The sequence below is a fragment of the Canis lupus genome, chromosome 19, assembly GCF_048164855.1.
Source record: "Canis lupus baileyi chromosome 19, mCanLup2.hap1, whole genome shotgun sequence".
Classification (NCBI taxonomy): Eukaryota; Metazoa; Chordata; class Mammalia; order Carnivora; family Canidae; genus Canis; species Canis lupus.
In genome coordinates this window covers 22,210,783-22,224,162 of record NC_132856.1, presented here as the reverse complement: position 1 = coordinate 22,224,162, position 13,380 = coordinate 22,210,783, and the positions used below count along the sequence as shown (strand labels likewise).

Here is a 13,380-nt window from a genome sequence, read left to right as displayed (position 1 = left end):
AGCTATCTCTTTTGAAAACGAATATAAGAATTCATAGAATCCAAAATGGTTTCAGTTTTTAAAAATTCCTTATTTGGTTCGTTCTTCTGGAAGGAATTGGGAGGTAGGGAAACTAGTGGAAAACTGAATTATTTGAGCTGACTGTCGCTCAAATCTGTCAAATTAGAGCTCAAACATCACTTTACCTTTGAACAACCAGCCATAAGCCCCTCCACAAAAGGAGAGTCATCTATGGTTATTATTAAATGTTCCCAATTAGGAGAACATAATCAAATTCATAAAACACCAACTTCCATTCTGAGCTAAGCGAACCTTTCTACCTACAACATCAGCAAAGTTTTCTAGATTTAGAACAGGCAGTTTTTGCATAAATGCTACGTGGAATGAATAAAGCTAAAGAACTAATAAGGTTTCCTATTTCTAACCCTCTGGTCATGTCAGTATGAGCCATCAACAAAATACTAAGTTCACTGAACCTCAAAAATATTTTCTCTCTTTGCTTTTTCTACTTCCCATGGAACTAGAACACAGAAATTCATAAAGGTCAGACTTCAGTAAGCTTACAGAAAAAATAAATATTAAATTTATCAACTCCATTTTTTCCATATGGGATTGCAATAATCGACAGGGTCCCAGCTCTTAGATCAGTTCTAAGAGCAGCTTAGGAATCAGGGGGTGGGAGGCTGTCAGTGTTTCAACTTTGCCCACCATTGGTCTTGAACGTATAACTATTAAACACCTCCTAGGTACTAGTTACTGAGTGCTCCGTGTGTGTGTGTACATGAGTGTGCATGCACACACAAGAATCTGTGTGTAGAGCAGGAAGGGAGTGAAGTGTAAGGTGCTATCTTCCAAATGCTTCTGGTATCCGATAGCATCTTGAAGGGTAATTAACACAAATTTCAAAGCCTGCTGAATTCGGGAAATTATTGTGTTCTTTTTTCTCATTTTCTACGAGCTGAGTATTAGGTGCTAAGAAAGGAAAAGAAGGGAGGCAGAGCTAGAGAAAGCAAGCAAGAGTTTGATAACCAACTGTCCTCAATGACAATGAAGCCTAAGACAAGGAAGAAAAAGAACTACAAAAGCCCAATCCTCTTCAATAACTGTCAATGCCTTCGGCTGTGAAAGAGAGCAAGCCTTAATAGAACCTATTAATTCCCCCAGCACAGTCAAGATTCACGTCTCTAATCCAGTCCAGTATCAAGAGGCTACTATGGTCAGAACTGGAATGTAAGCATGTACCCCTACACTAACCTATGCATAAATGAAAATGCACTGCATCCATCATATCTGTATAATAGAGGGATTAAATCGGCTATAATTTTTAAGCTTTAAAAGAAAATTCCAAGCTTTTAAGTATATTCCTGGCGAAAAAGAATATGACAAATGTCATAATAAAGAAATAACTTTGTAGAAGGAAATAATTCTTTACCCCTTTTAAATTTTCCTTATGAAGCGCATCATTGTAACCTAATGCATTTCAACATACTTATCCATAAATGTAAATTTGTTTTGATAAAATGAAGAGCCTTTTAATCCAAATTGCACAGTGATGCTTCCACACTGATCTGTTATAACTTAGTAATCAGAGTTAACAGACTGCCTAATTAACCAAGTCATCATTTGCCAAGATCCAAATATGGGATGAATTGTGGGCCAAGGAGAAAATATGATGGACATGAAAATTATTAATTCAGGGAAGCATTCAAAGCATGTGGAGTTAAAGTTCTTTGCTAAATCTCACCATCTTTAATATCCTTAATTTTTATAAGTAACGTGCAAATAAAAAATATATTACTAGGTACACAGAAAAACATTTTTAAATCAACTGGTTATTAGTTAGTGATATAATTACTTTTAAAGCATTTGACAGCCTATGAGGTGAAAATCATAGATGTCTTCTGATAATAATAACATCCAGTGAGTGCTTATGAAGTACCAGCATCATATGTAGTGTTTTATAGGGACCAAGTTATTCATTCTCTGTATGAACCTTAATCCTTTGGAAGGTACTATTTTTATCTTTAGGTATCAAATATGAAAACTGAGATTCAGAATATTTTTTGCTCAGCAGAGTGTATAAATAAACAAACAATATCCAGTCCTTTCAAAAGTCTTAAGGAAATGTTACTAAGAATTTAGTAATTTAGTCTGTAATTTTACTGACCAAAATCTTTACCCATGGAAGCTTTATCCATTCATTTATTACATACTTAGGAGGAGACAGGAGATCAGGGTAACTTCTAAGATGTCACGTGGGTGACCCATACAAAAATTTTCTGCATCACTAGCTTGCCATTTCCATAGCTAACATATTAGTATGTCCTAAAAGATATGTAGTTTAGCTGGGCTTTGATAGTACGTAAGCCATTTTCCCTAGATAACTCAAATCTAATTCCATATGTAAAGTTTAATCCTTGAAGAGATGGTAAATCTACAAGTCACATTTTTCCCTTGGTCATTTGGAAACTCCTATTCATTTCTGGGGGCCCAGCCGGGTCTCACTGGGCGGATTTCCAACCATCCCCTGCCCGCAACCACATACATACAATCCAGAAGTATTCTTGTAGCTCCAATATCATTGTATTATCACTGACCTTTCTGTCTACCTTGCAGATACAAGTATGTTGAAATTAAGGATCTTGCTTTAGGACCTAGAACGGTGACAGACAGTAAATGGAAGGCTGACCAGAAGGACAGACAGGAAGATTACAGCAATGAATAAGCTCCAGGTTCTGGAGGGACACAGGCATGGTCGTATGTCTAAGGCAATGCCTACCTTCGAGGTAGTGAATGCCATTGGAGATGGCCAACTATTGGGCAGACAACTTCATGGGGAAAATCTCACATGATATTCAATCATGCATAGCTGGGCTAGGTGATATTTAAAGGTTCTTTCCATCCTATAATCCTGTGTATTTTACTGTGCCTTGAGCACTGTGACTTATAGGACACATATGCATAGTCTATCTTCCCAGAATTCTGCCCCCTTATTCTGAAACCAGCACCCCCTTCACCCACTTCCCATTGCCTTGTGTAGGGTGAAGTCCATCCACAACTCTTGAGGGAGGCATGTGACCCACTCAAGGCCAAGCACAGCTTCACACTTCCCCCTACCCAGTCCTGCTCCAGCCCCAGAGACTGCTGTAGCAAAAGGCACACAGCACACACTGGACCAATCACAGAACCAGGAAGATCCAAATTCTATGACAGCTACTACAACTCACAAGAAGAGATTTCCTTCTGCTGGAGTTGCTATGAAAACACACCTGAATGGTTACCATACCACAAGTTGGTAAACGCCTACGTGAATGAATCCAAGACAGAACATAGCACAGCCAAGAGACTGAGGCAGGACTTAATAGCAGTATCTGAACTCCCCGGTCCAGATATTCCAGAAGCTTGTTCTACTATCTGACTTTTCAGCATCATGAGACAATTAAATCTCTTTTATACCTATGCCCCTCACAAGTAACCAGAGAGACCTAACAAATGGTGGGCTCAGTATGTTAAGACACAGACACATTAAAAATGATCTACTGTTTGTGTTAAAAAGGAGACATGGATACCTCCAACTTAAGGAAATTTTTTTTTTAGATTTGTGGTCTCTTGCAACTGGCTTTTACATATTTCTTCAAGCCTAATATTTCACTATATGTTTTTAAAACTCGAACATTTTTGTTTTTGAAGGTCTAAGTCCTTGGCATAGAGCCTACAAACCTGCAACTCTCCCAACCAAGTAACTAAAAACCTTCTAGCTTTTTTTTAGTCGGTGTTACCTCTAAGTATCCCAGGGCTTCACCCTAGTAAATAAAAAGCCTTCCAGGTGAATGTATCCTAAGAACGAAAGGGACATTCTGAACCGCTTGCTAGGAAAACACCCCAGGTACACGACTGTTGCTTTTGGAAGGAGACCCGCTCACTTGCCACACTTTTTCACACAGGTGATTGAGCGGAACAAATCAATTGTTGGGTGGTCAGAGGCTAATAAGAAATAAAACGAGGGCTACAGAGATGAGGTTAATTAGAATAATGTACCAGAGAAAAATGACTCAAAGATCGAGAGAAAATGTCTTAACAGGCACATTCAACTAGAGCTAGAAGAATGCCAATGAAGTGGTTGCCCCTATTCCTAATCATATTGGAACATGCTTTTATTTCCCTTAACTATTGTACCAGCAAAAAGAACTAAAGCACTTGGAAAAGTCTAGAAAGATCAAATGGGGCCTGTTAGGTGGCAGTGAAGTATCAAGGCTCAACATGCAGCATACAAGCAAAGCAATCCCAGAGTGGAAGATGCACACTAAAATAAAACAATGTCTGCAAACCAACACCCCAGGGAAATGTCTACACAAAGAGGACCATAAAGCATGGTGGTTAAGAGCCATGGCACCATGGGACCAGACGAGAAGCGCCCAGGTTCAAATCCTAGCTCTGCTCCTGATAAGCAAAGAAGTCCGAGTGAGTCACAAGTCACTTCACCTCACTGTGCCTCCGTTTCCTCATCTGTACAACAGATTTTTAGAACTGAAACACTCTCACTCTCCTAGAGTTTTTGTGGGTGACTCCGTACACAATTGGAATCACGGGTGACTAAATAAATATTTAAAAAAAAAAAAAAAAGGAATCACGGGTGACACAGATCAAATTCTCAGCAAAAGTAGCCATTCCACAGTCGACTTCTCAAGAATCAGAGTTATTCTCTCAAACAACCGTTGTTTATTGGTATTTCTCACAATTAGGTTCTTCTTGAGTTTTGAAAATTCTCCTTTTACCTCTCATTCCTTTTTACAGGAGAGAGAGGAAACCCAGTGGAGGCAGGGACAGGTGATAACACCATGGGCAAGTTCTTCCAGGCCTAGGTATCTCTTTAGAAAACCGAGAAGTCCTAAGCACATGTTATTCTAGGAGTAGAATTTCAGGAAATTGCCATGTTTAAGAAGTGGGCCAGGACGGGAAGAATGGATTTGTGTCACGTTAATGAATGATGTGGGACAGATAGGGACAAAGGCGAGGCACGGCCTCTCTTGATGACAACGTCCTGGGAGAAAGGTCTATTGATGGTCGGTAAGAGCTGGCAGCGATATTCAACTCCTGGCACTGCGAGACTGCCACACCGAACCGCACCCGGACATGCAGCAACATTTCAAAACATCAGAAAGCTCCTAACCTCTCCCACTGATTCTCAGGCACCCGGGTACCAAGAAGAGAGCAGCACGAGAGCTGCCGTACGCTGCCAAGCCTCCTACGTCCACGGCACAAAGCAAGTCTCTTCTTACACAGATCGGTTTCCCCTCTTGTGATTATTGTTTTAGCTTCTGAAATGATATTTGGAGACAGGAGTGTTCTATGTTTTTAGAGATGTAAGAAGGCTGCGTCTCACCACTCTGAAGGCTGTCATCCGCCTGATAAAAGTTTTTCCTGAATTGTTAGCCTCTACTGAAACTGAATTTTAGCTTTTCTTTACTAAACCAGTGTATCAGGAACCAAATTTGATGCCTTAAACTGTATTTTATTCATGTTCTTTTATGTTTTGTAAAAGTTGAGGGGGTACACATTCTAAGTTAATACAATTAATGGGTCTTTTAAGTTCTTAGATAACCCTAGCCGTTCCATAAATCATGAAAATAAGAGTATGTGATTTAAGTCATCTTTGCCACCAAAATGGGATACAAAGACTTGCTTCCACTTTTATACAACAAAGGCACAATGAACAACACACATGAACACACACACACTCAAACAACAGAGCAACAATAGACTACCATCTGTAAGCAGGTGAAAGATGTAGATGTAGACCCACTTCCTTTCAATCTATGTAGACTCGAGTTTTCTTTCAAAAAAGAAACGTAAATTTTCAGGACAGATGCACCAAGTATATAATTTTTTTAAAATGAGAATTTACAGGAAATGTAAGGCAGTCTGTCAAGAGGCAGGAGATCAAACCACCTCTGGTTAACTTACAGATAAAACATATCCCAACCAGGTGTCTTCAGGACAGTATAAGCACTCTGAACTCCAAACCTATTTATTTGTTTGTTTATTTATTTAATGTACTTCTCTCTCTCTCTCTCTCTCTTTAAGAGAAGGGGAGAAGGAGAGGGAGGGCAGGCAGAGGGAGACAGAGAAATTCTCAAGCATATGCTTCACCCCCAGCATAGAGTGTGACTCAGGACTCCATCTCACCACCATGAGATCATGACCTGAGCTAAAATCAAGAGTCAGATGCTTAACCGACTGTGTCACCCAGGTCCCCCTGACTGCCACATTTCTAAGGTTTTCTGGATGTGGGTCAGGTTCCAAACACTGAACCTTCCCAGCATTTTAGGTTTATAATTTGTATTATCTGAAACTGGTCATAAATATCCAAGAGTCAACATGTCAGTAACCAATATAAAAATAGATCATCCTACTTGTGCTCATTTTGTACTTTGTAAAGTTATTTCAGTGCATGGAACATGAGCAAATTCATAGGAAATCAAGGCTCTTCACCATCTTTACCAATTTTTTAAAAACTACTGCAAGAAAGTGCAATGAGTTGTCAGCGTCCCTCCCAAAAACCTCTGCTGTTCTTTCTTTTTTTTTTAAGATTTATTTACTCATGATATATATATATATATATATATATATATATATAGAGAGAGAGAGAGAGAGAGAGAGAGGCAGAGACACAGGAGGAGGGAGAAGCAGGCTCCATGCCGGGAGCCCAACACGGGACTTGATCCCGGGACTCAACGATCGCGCCCTGGGCCAAAGACAGGCGCCAAACCGCTGAGCCACCTAGGGATCCCCTCTACTGTTCTTTCTAAATCAATAGCATCATATTATCCTATTCCAGGCTCTGTGCAAAGCACTGTATAGGTATCATCTCATTTAATCCTTGCAATAATACTATGAGCGAGGTAATGCTATTACCCATGGCTCAAATAAGTAAGAGCCCAGAAAGAGGAAGAGAAAGTAATTTGTCAAAGGACAAAGAGCCAGTGAACGACAGTGCTGGGATTTGATCTTGGAATCCAAAGTCCTTAATTAACCTGTTCTACCCACAGTACGCTTTAGGCCCAAATGGCAAATGATTCTGTCTTCACAGGGAAGATGATGTATAACCCTTTCTGGATGGGACACACAGAGTATCAAAGACTTGTTTAGTACAGAGTGGAAACTTTCCAGAGAAAACCCAGGGGCAGTATTCTATTCCTATAATAAAGGTGATGTGTGTGGTTTTATTTCTTCTCTTCCTCTCTCATCCAGATGCAGTCCCTTTAGGTATCATGAAAATACAGGAATTCACAGGGAAATCCCCAAATGGACTCTATTTCAACAACTACTAACTGTGAGCATGCCTACCACCCACTGGGCACTGTCTGCAGTGAGGAGTCACACTGAATCAGGCGACCTGCCGCGTGCACATTACATGGGAAACAGGTACATTCAGAACAAACTAGAGGCTTGGATGGAGGACAGTGAGAAGGGGAGGAGGTAAGTCTTCAGTGTGGGTCTTCAGGGAAGACCTCTCCCAAGAAGTTGATATTTGAACTGAGCAATAAGGAATGAGAGAACAAGCCTGTGAAACAGGGAAATTGTTCCAGGTAGAGAATACCACGGCCCAGAGGCAACAGAGATTTTACGGCATCTGAGCACGGCAATGGGGTCTAAATAAAATATTTGAACCCAGACTGCAAAAGCCCAAAGCTTCCAAGAGTATCTTGAACAGGCAACATCTTTGAGACACTATTTCCAGAGAGTCAACTGCCACTCAAGGGACAGCTACCATCAAGTAGGTGCCACCATTTTTGGGACACATGGCCAACAGGGCCATCCGTGGACACAGCTGCCATCTCTGATGCAGTCATGCAGCAGTTTCTGTGAGCAGATGCCATTGTGCTTGGAGGGCTGTGACCAAGAAGATCAGTGGGGGACCAGGGCCTGCTTTGCAGACTCAGCACAGAGGCAGGGCCCAGGATGAGGCAGGGTGAGATCGACATCATGTAGCATCAGCCTGCATGAGTGAAACCCTACAGAGTTTCAGATTATCATCAGCAATACCAACTTGAAAGCAGTTAGTGAATTCTGCTTGCTAGGCAGGCCCACTGTCTGAGTAAGTAAAAAACGGAATAAAAAAAGAACTGCACACCTCTCAGGGGAAATCGTCAAAAAGGGACCTGGAGATCTAAGTTCTGTTAGCAGGGCTGTCCAGCAGTGTACGTGGCTGCAGGGTCCTTGAAGACAGGCATCAAAGCCACCTCCCAAGGCTCTACTTAAACTTGTAAGAGAATATGGGTTAGAAGCAATGGATTGTGAAATATACGTTGTCCACAAGTGAGACGATGACCAATGAACCAGCCACAGGACAGTGAAAGCTCCTCAAAGGCAGGGATTTCCACCACATTACCTGAGGTGTGTAGCACAAGGCTGGCACCTGTTACCCACCAGGATCTGTGCTAAGTTCTTTATAAGCATCACCTCACTAACTTTTCACAGGGAGCTGTTCCTGTTTTTATCTTCACCTCCCACATGAGGCAGCAGCCCAGAGAGGTTTAGTAACTTGCCCAACATCACTTAGCCGCTGAGTGGAAAAGGTGGAATCTGATCCTCGGCTGATTTAACTTCCAAGCAGATGCTCTTAAGCACTGCTGCCCTATATCCACAGCAGGCATTTGGTAATATTTGTGTATGCATCAACTATCACGATTCATGAGCATCTATCATAGGCTGGTACAGACAGACACTATATAATGAAGCATACAAAAGTCTCATTCTACTCATCCTTTGAGACAGAAATTTTCCTAAGAGTAACGTACCAGCCGATCTGACTTAGAAAAATTGCACAGGGGTCTTATCTTCCCCATTATCCAAAATTAAGTTTTCAGCAGAGACATGAGGACGAGCAAATCACAGAGATGCATGGTAGGTAGCATTGTCCAGTCTTTGAGGGACAGTGCAAAGCCAACAGCAATACCCCCTGCACATACTGGCATGAACAGATTTGGGCATAAGGTTTCATGTCGCTAGAACTCAAGCTCTGAAAAAAGCTTATATTCAAAGGAGAGAAAATTCATTAAAAAATTCTTGAGCTTGGGACGCCTGGGTGGCTCAGTGGTTGAGCACCTTCCGCTCAAGGCATGATCCTGGAGTCCCAGGAACAAGTCCTGCATCGAGCTTCCCATGGGGAGCCTGCTTCTCCTTCTGCCTATGTCTCTGCCTCTCTATCTCTCATGAATAAATACCTTTTTAAAAAAGAAAAAAAAATTCTCAAGCTTAAATTTTGGTTGACAGTGCTCTTGGGAAAGAAATTCATTCCTCAGATTTGCCATGGCACTTTTAGTAAGAATACTATGTTCCTAAAATATTTACTGAGCTATATATCTCCACTGAAAATCAAAGAAACCGAAATTCAAACATGTAAAATTCAAATTAAAGATTATACACCCAGGTCAATGGAAGACAGAAGACATTCACTGAAAACGTAAGAAAAATTCACATTGTGGTTTTGTATAAGTAATCACAACCGTGGCTGGGGAACCATTTACCTTTTCTTTCTTACTGTTAGAATGTGGAATTTATCTGGACAACAAATTTCTCAAGTCTGAGGATATACTTCTCAGACGCTCATATGTTAGGGATTGTTGAAAAGATGTAAGTAGAAGTTATTCAGACTTCAGGGAAATTCTTTAAAGAGGCCTGCCTCAGCCAGGAGGACTACTCTTTTTTGTTCCTTGCACTTCTGCCTTGTTCTTCAGAATGCACAGGCAATGGCTGGAGAGCCTGCAGCCACAATGTGATCTTGAACAGAACAACACTTGAACAGGAAGGCAGAGCAGAAAGACAGAAAACACCAGGTGCTCTCCCCCAAACATCTTTTATCAGAGAGAATATGCAAGTCATTTTTTAAAACTCATATGGTTGTGAATCTGTTACAAGGAAACCATTCTTACATGACATGATGATACGAAAATGTGTCTGAAGACTACCCTATTTTTTTTTCTGAAAAAAAAAAAATCAGAAAATTCATGAATTGGGATTCTGATTACTCCTCTATTCACCAAGCTGTTTGTTTAAGTATGACTTTTCTTCTTAATTACTACCACGAGTCCAGGAAGCATATTTGCTGAACCTGTCTCTGTGTTTTGACATGCAACACTTGTGAAATTCAAACATACTTGTAGACATCCAAAGCATTATTATTTATTAAGGACTATATTAAAGGTGGAAGATCTTAAAACACGTTCAGAATCTGATGATTAAAGGAAATTTAATCGTTCTTCATTGGCATTTGATCTTTAGCCTGCCATAATCTACCCATATAGTCCTTCATCCATATTTGATACTAAAGAGACATTTCAACAGCTTGTCCATCAACTGCAAAGTAGGAGGAACGTACAGAAAAACCACATTACTTAGAAAATAAAAGAGCTTTCCCCCACACTCATTTAGCTCATGAAAGCCCAATATGATTAAAAGGGTGAAGAAGGCAGACTCCACTAGGTGAACCAGAATGAGTGTAGAGAGCCATCTATTATGTTTGTAAGGAGTTTCGAAATTTTCAAAGTGCTTTCATATACATTATACCTTGTTTCATCCTTAAAACTACACCCTGCGTGGTAGTCAGGGCAGGTATTTTTTTTTTTTTTTATTCTCGTTTCTTCTTGATAAATGGTTTGCTCGAGATCAGAGGAACTGCTACCCAGTGAGGGACCTTCTTTATCCTCTTTACCCTCTTTGATGCTTAGCTCAGGGGTCAGCAAACCACGGCCTGCGGGCCAAATATGGCCCACTGACTGTTTTTGTAAATAGTTTCATTGGACCAGTCATACCCGTTTGTTTACATATTGTCAACTCCCCATCAGCAGAGTTGACTACAAAGTTGCAACCACGAGTGTATGGCCCAGGAGGCTGATAACATTTATCATCTGGCAGTTTCAGAGACAAAATTTGCAGACCCTGCATGAGATCACCTTTCCACAAATACGATCCAAGTTATAGATCCTATTCTTGAAAGCCATAAAGCTAGCTTAGAGGACAACAAACCTATTCCCGCTGGCTTTGGAAGTCCCGCTTGATAATGAGGCATTCCGTTACCTTCTGAGGAACTACTGTTATCCACTACAGGGTCACCTGCAAAGGTGGGTCGCAGTTTTCAAGTGGGACACAATACTAGTGTTGTTGGCCACTTACCCTGAACTTTTATCGTGTCTCACAGCCATAAAAAGCCTGGGAGTCACTGGTTGGGGGCATGCATAATGCCACAGGACTGCAACACACGGAGGGACACTGCAAGCAGAGAATAGAAGAGGTTAACGGAAAAGGCCAAGTGCGATGCTTCAAATGCAAGGCTTTCATATAAACCTCAGGCATTCCTTATGGACATACGACTTTCACGTTCCATCTGCAATCACGTATCTAAGCATCTACTTCGCCTCTCCCCTTACAGAATCAGCATTTCATCGGCTCCTACTGTGTGTGGTTATCAGAGAATGTAGTAGAAGGAAGCAAAATGGTACATGGCTGAGAAGATTGTCACTTGTGAAGGCACAGGCATTTCCTTAGGAGGTCTGGCTCCTTTCATGCCCATCCTTTTTTTATTTTTTAGGATAAATTCTCATCATTACAATGTTAATTCATTCTGAAAAGTAAGGGCCAGACGAACCCCGAGTCCTAGCAAGGGTTTTGCTTTGGGGTTTTAGGCTTTTAGTCTCTCTCAGTACATCTCAGTAGAAATGGCAAGAGGAAATAAATACATGTGCACACACGTGCACATCGTGCACATGCACACACGTGCACACAAGTACCCTGTTTTTTTTTGGGGGGGTGGGGGGGAAGGGGGAGACAAGCTCTCTTTCCTGCCAGCCAAACCCAAAATCTCACTTGCCACAGCTCCCAGCTCTCCTTCCCGCTGCACTTCAAATGCAGGGGGAGGCTGGGACACAGCCTTCTCGTGGAAACAGCCACCCTGCGGAAGTGCACACGTGCGGAGGCTGGGAGCTTTCACGGCTCGGTTGGGTTATTAGTAGGATACTGACCAAGTCCAATTCCAAGTAAGATGAAATTGCTGACAGGTTAGTCAACTCATCCTCAAGCAGTTTCAGAAAGATTTTATGAATAGCAGCCAGTAGTGAGGTTTTTTGCACGCCAGGCCTTTTCTGCCTAGATCCTGGGGATGATAATGCCACCTGTGCAGCCCTCCAGAGGACGGCCGGGGCTCGGTAACACGGGGAAACGGAACTCCAGAATGAGTGGAAGGCCCGAGCTCATCTGTGTGCACGTGTGCTGGTCGCTCTCAACAGTAAACCCCGACAAAAATCCACGAACGACACGTCTTCTAAACCTAATCAGAGAAGTTGAAACTGAAAAGGAGATGTATGAAGTTTTATGATTTGAATAGTCACGTCGTATCTCCGGAAACTATGTGGGTTGTCTGTCTACCAGAGCTCAGAAGAGAGTTAAGGGGTGGTGCTCCCGGTGTGTGCCTCTTCTTGATAAGAGATAAACTCAGGCCAGATTGGTCCACATTATGTTTTCTAGGTATGAGCTGTCTACGCGAGTGTAAACCGTTTGCCAAACATATTATGGCTTAAGAATCTTCGTTCTAACATGAGTTGAACATGCTGTGCTAGCATCATCCCTCTTTAACAAGGCAGCTTAAGAGTAGGCTAAGAATGAATCAAAAATATTTTTAAAGATAATTTCAGTTGGCAAAGGCTGTAATCGTTCAAACTTAATTGGTGAACTCATTAATGAGCAACTGCCACCACAAGAAAGAAAGCCATTGTCATCGACTTATCAGAGCAATGAGATAACGAAGTTAATTATATTGTTTTCAATGGGTTTACACTTGCTTCCTTTTAAAGTCTACATTTTCCAAACATTTGTTCTGACACTCCATGTGTTTGCTCCTCTTAAAAAAAAAAAAAAAAAAAACTATCAGCCATGGGCTCCTCAAGGAAAAGTCGGCAGATCACAGCCGGGCAACATCAGGGCAAAGCAATTGGAAAACTTTTCTAGCCTTTATTATCTACTTGTAAAATGTTATAAGCCTGTAAACTAGTTAATTTATGAGCCGTGTTAATAATTTGCTCACACTTGATCGCGGGTTTCGCAAACACCATTTCCAGGGATGTGGGAGGATAATTTGCAGGTCCGGCTTCTCTCCTAAGGGGACACTAACTAATTTGACACAGTAACATGACATTGATGGTGGGGCACACTAATGACCATACTCCAAGACGTGGCTGTCAGCCTGTCGTTCCAGTGAGAAGCAGCTTGCTTTCGCTGCTGCTCAGTACACGATGCTCAACTAATTATTCAGACAGCGACATTAATGAGAACCCTCGTGTTTATTTTCAACATACTAACCAGCGCTTAGCTTCCATTTGTCTGATA

General features: G+C 41.4%; 1 protein-coding gene across 4 annotated transcripts in view; it reads right to left on the bottom strand.

Moving 5' to 3' along the window:
* Nucleotides 1-11,273, bottom strand: part of FOXP1 (forkhead box P1) — a 375,747-nt gene extending 364,474 nt beyond the window's left edge. For all 4 annotated transcript variants that reach the window (XM_072785383.1, XM_072785396.1, XM_072785390.1 and 1 more), the window contains exon 1: nt 11,176-11,273. The gene's annotated coding sequence lies outside the window, so the exon portion shown is untranslated. The remainder of the gene's footprint in view (nt 1-11,175) is intronic.
* Between the last annotated feature and the right edge of the window lie 2,107 nt (nt 11,274-13,380).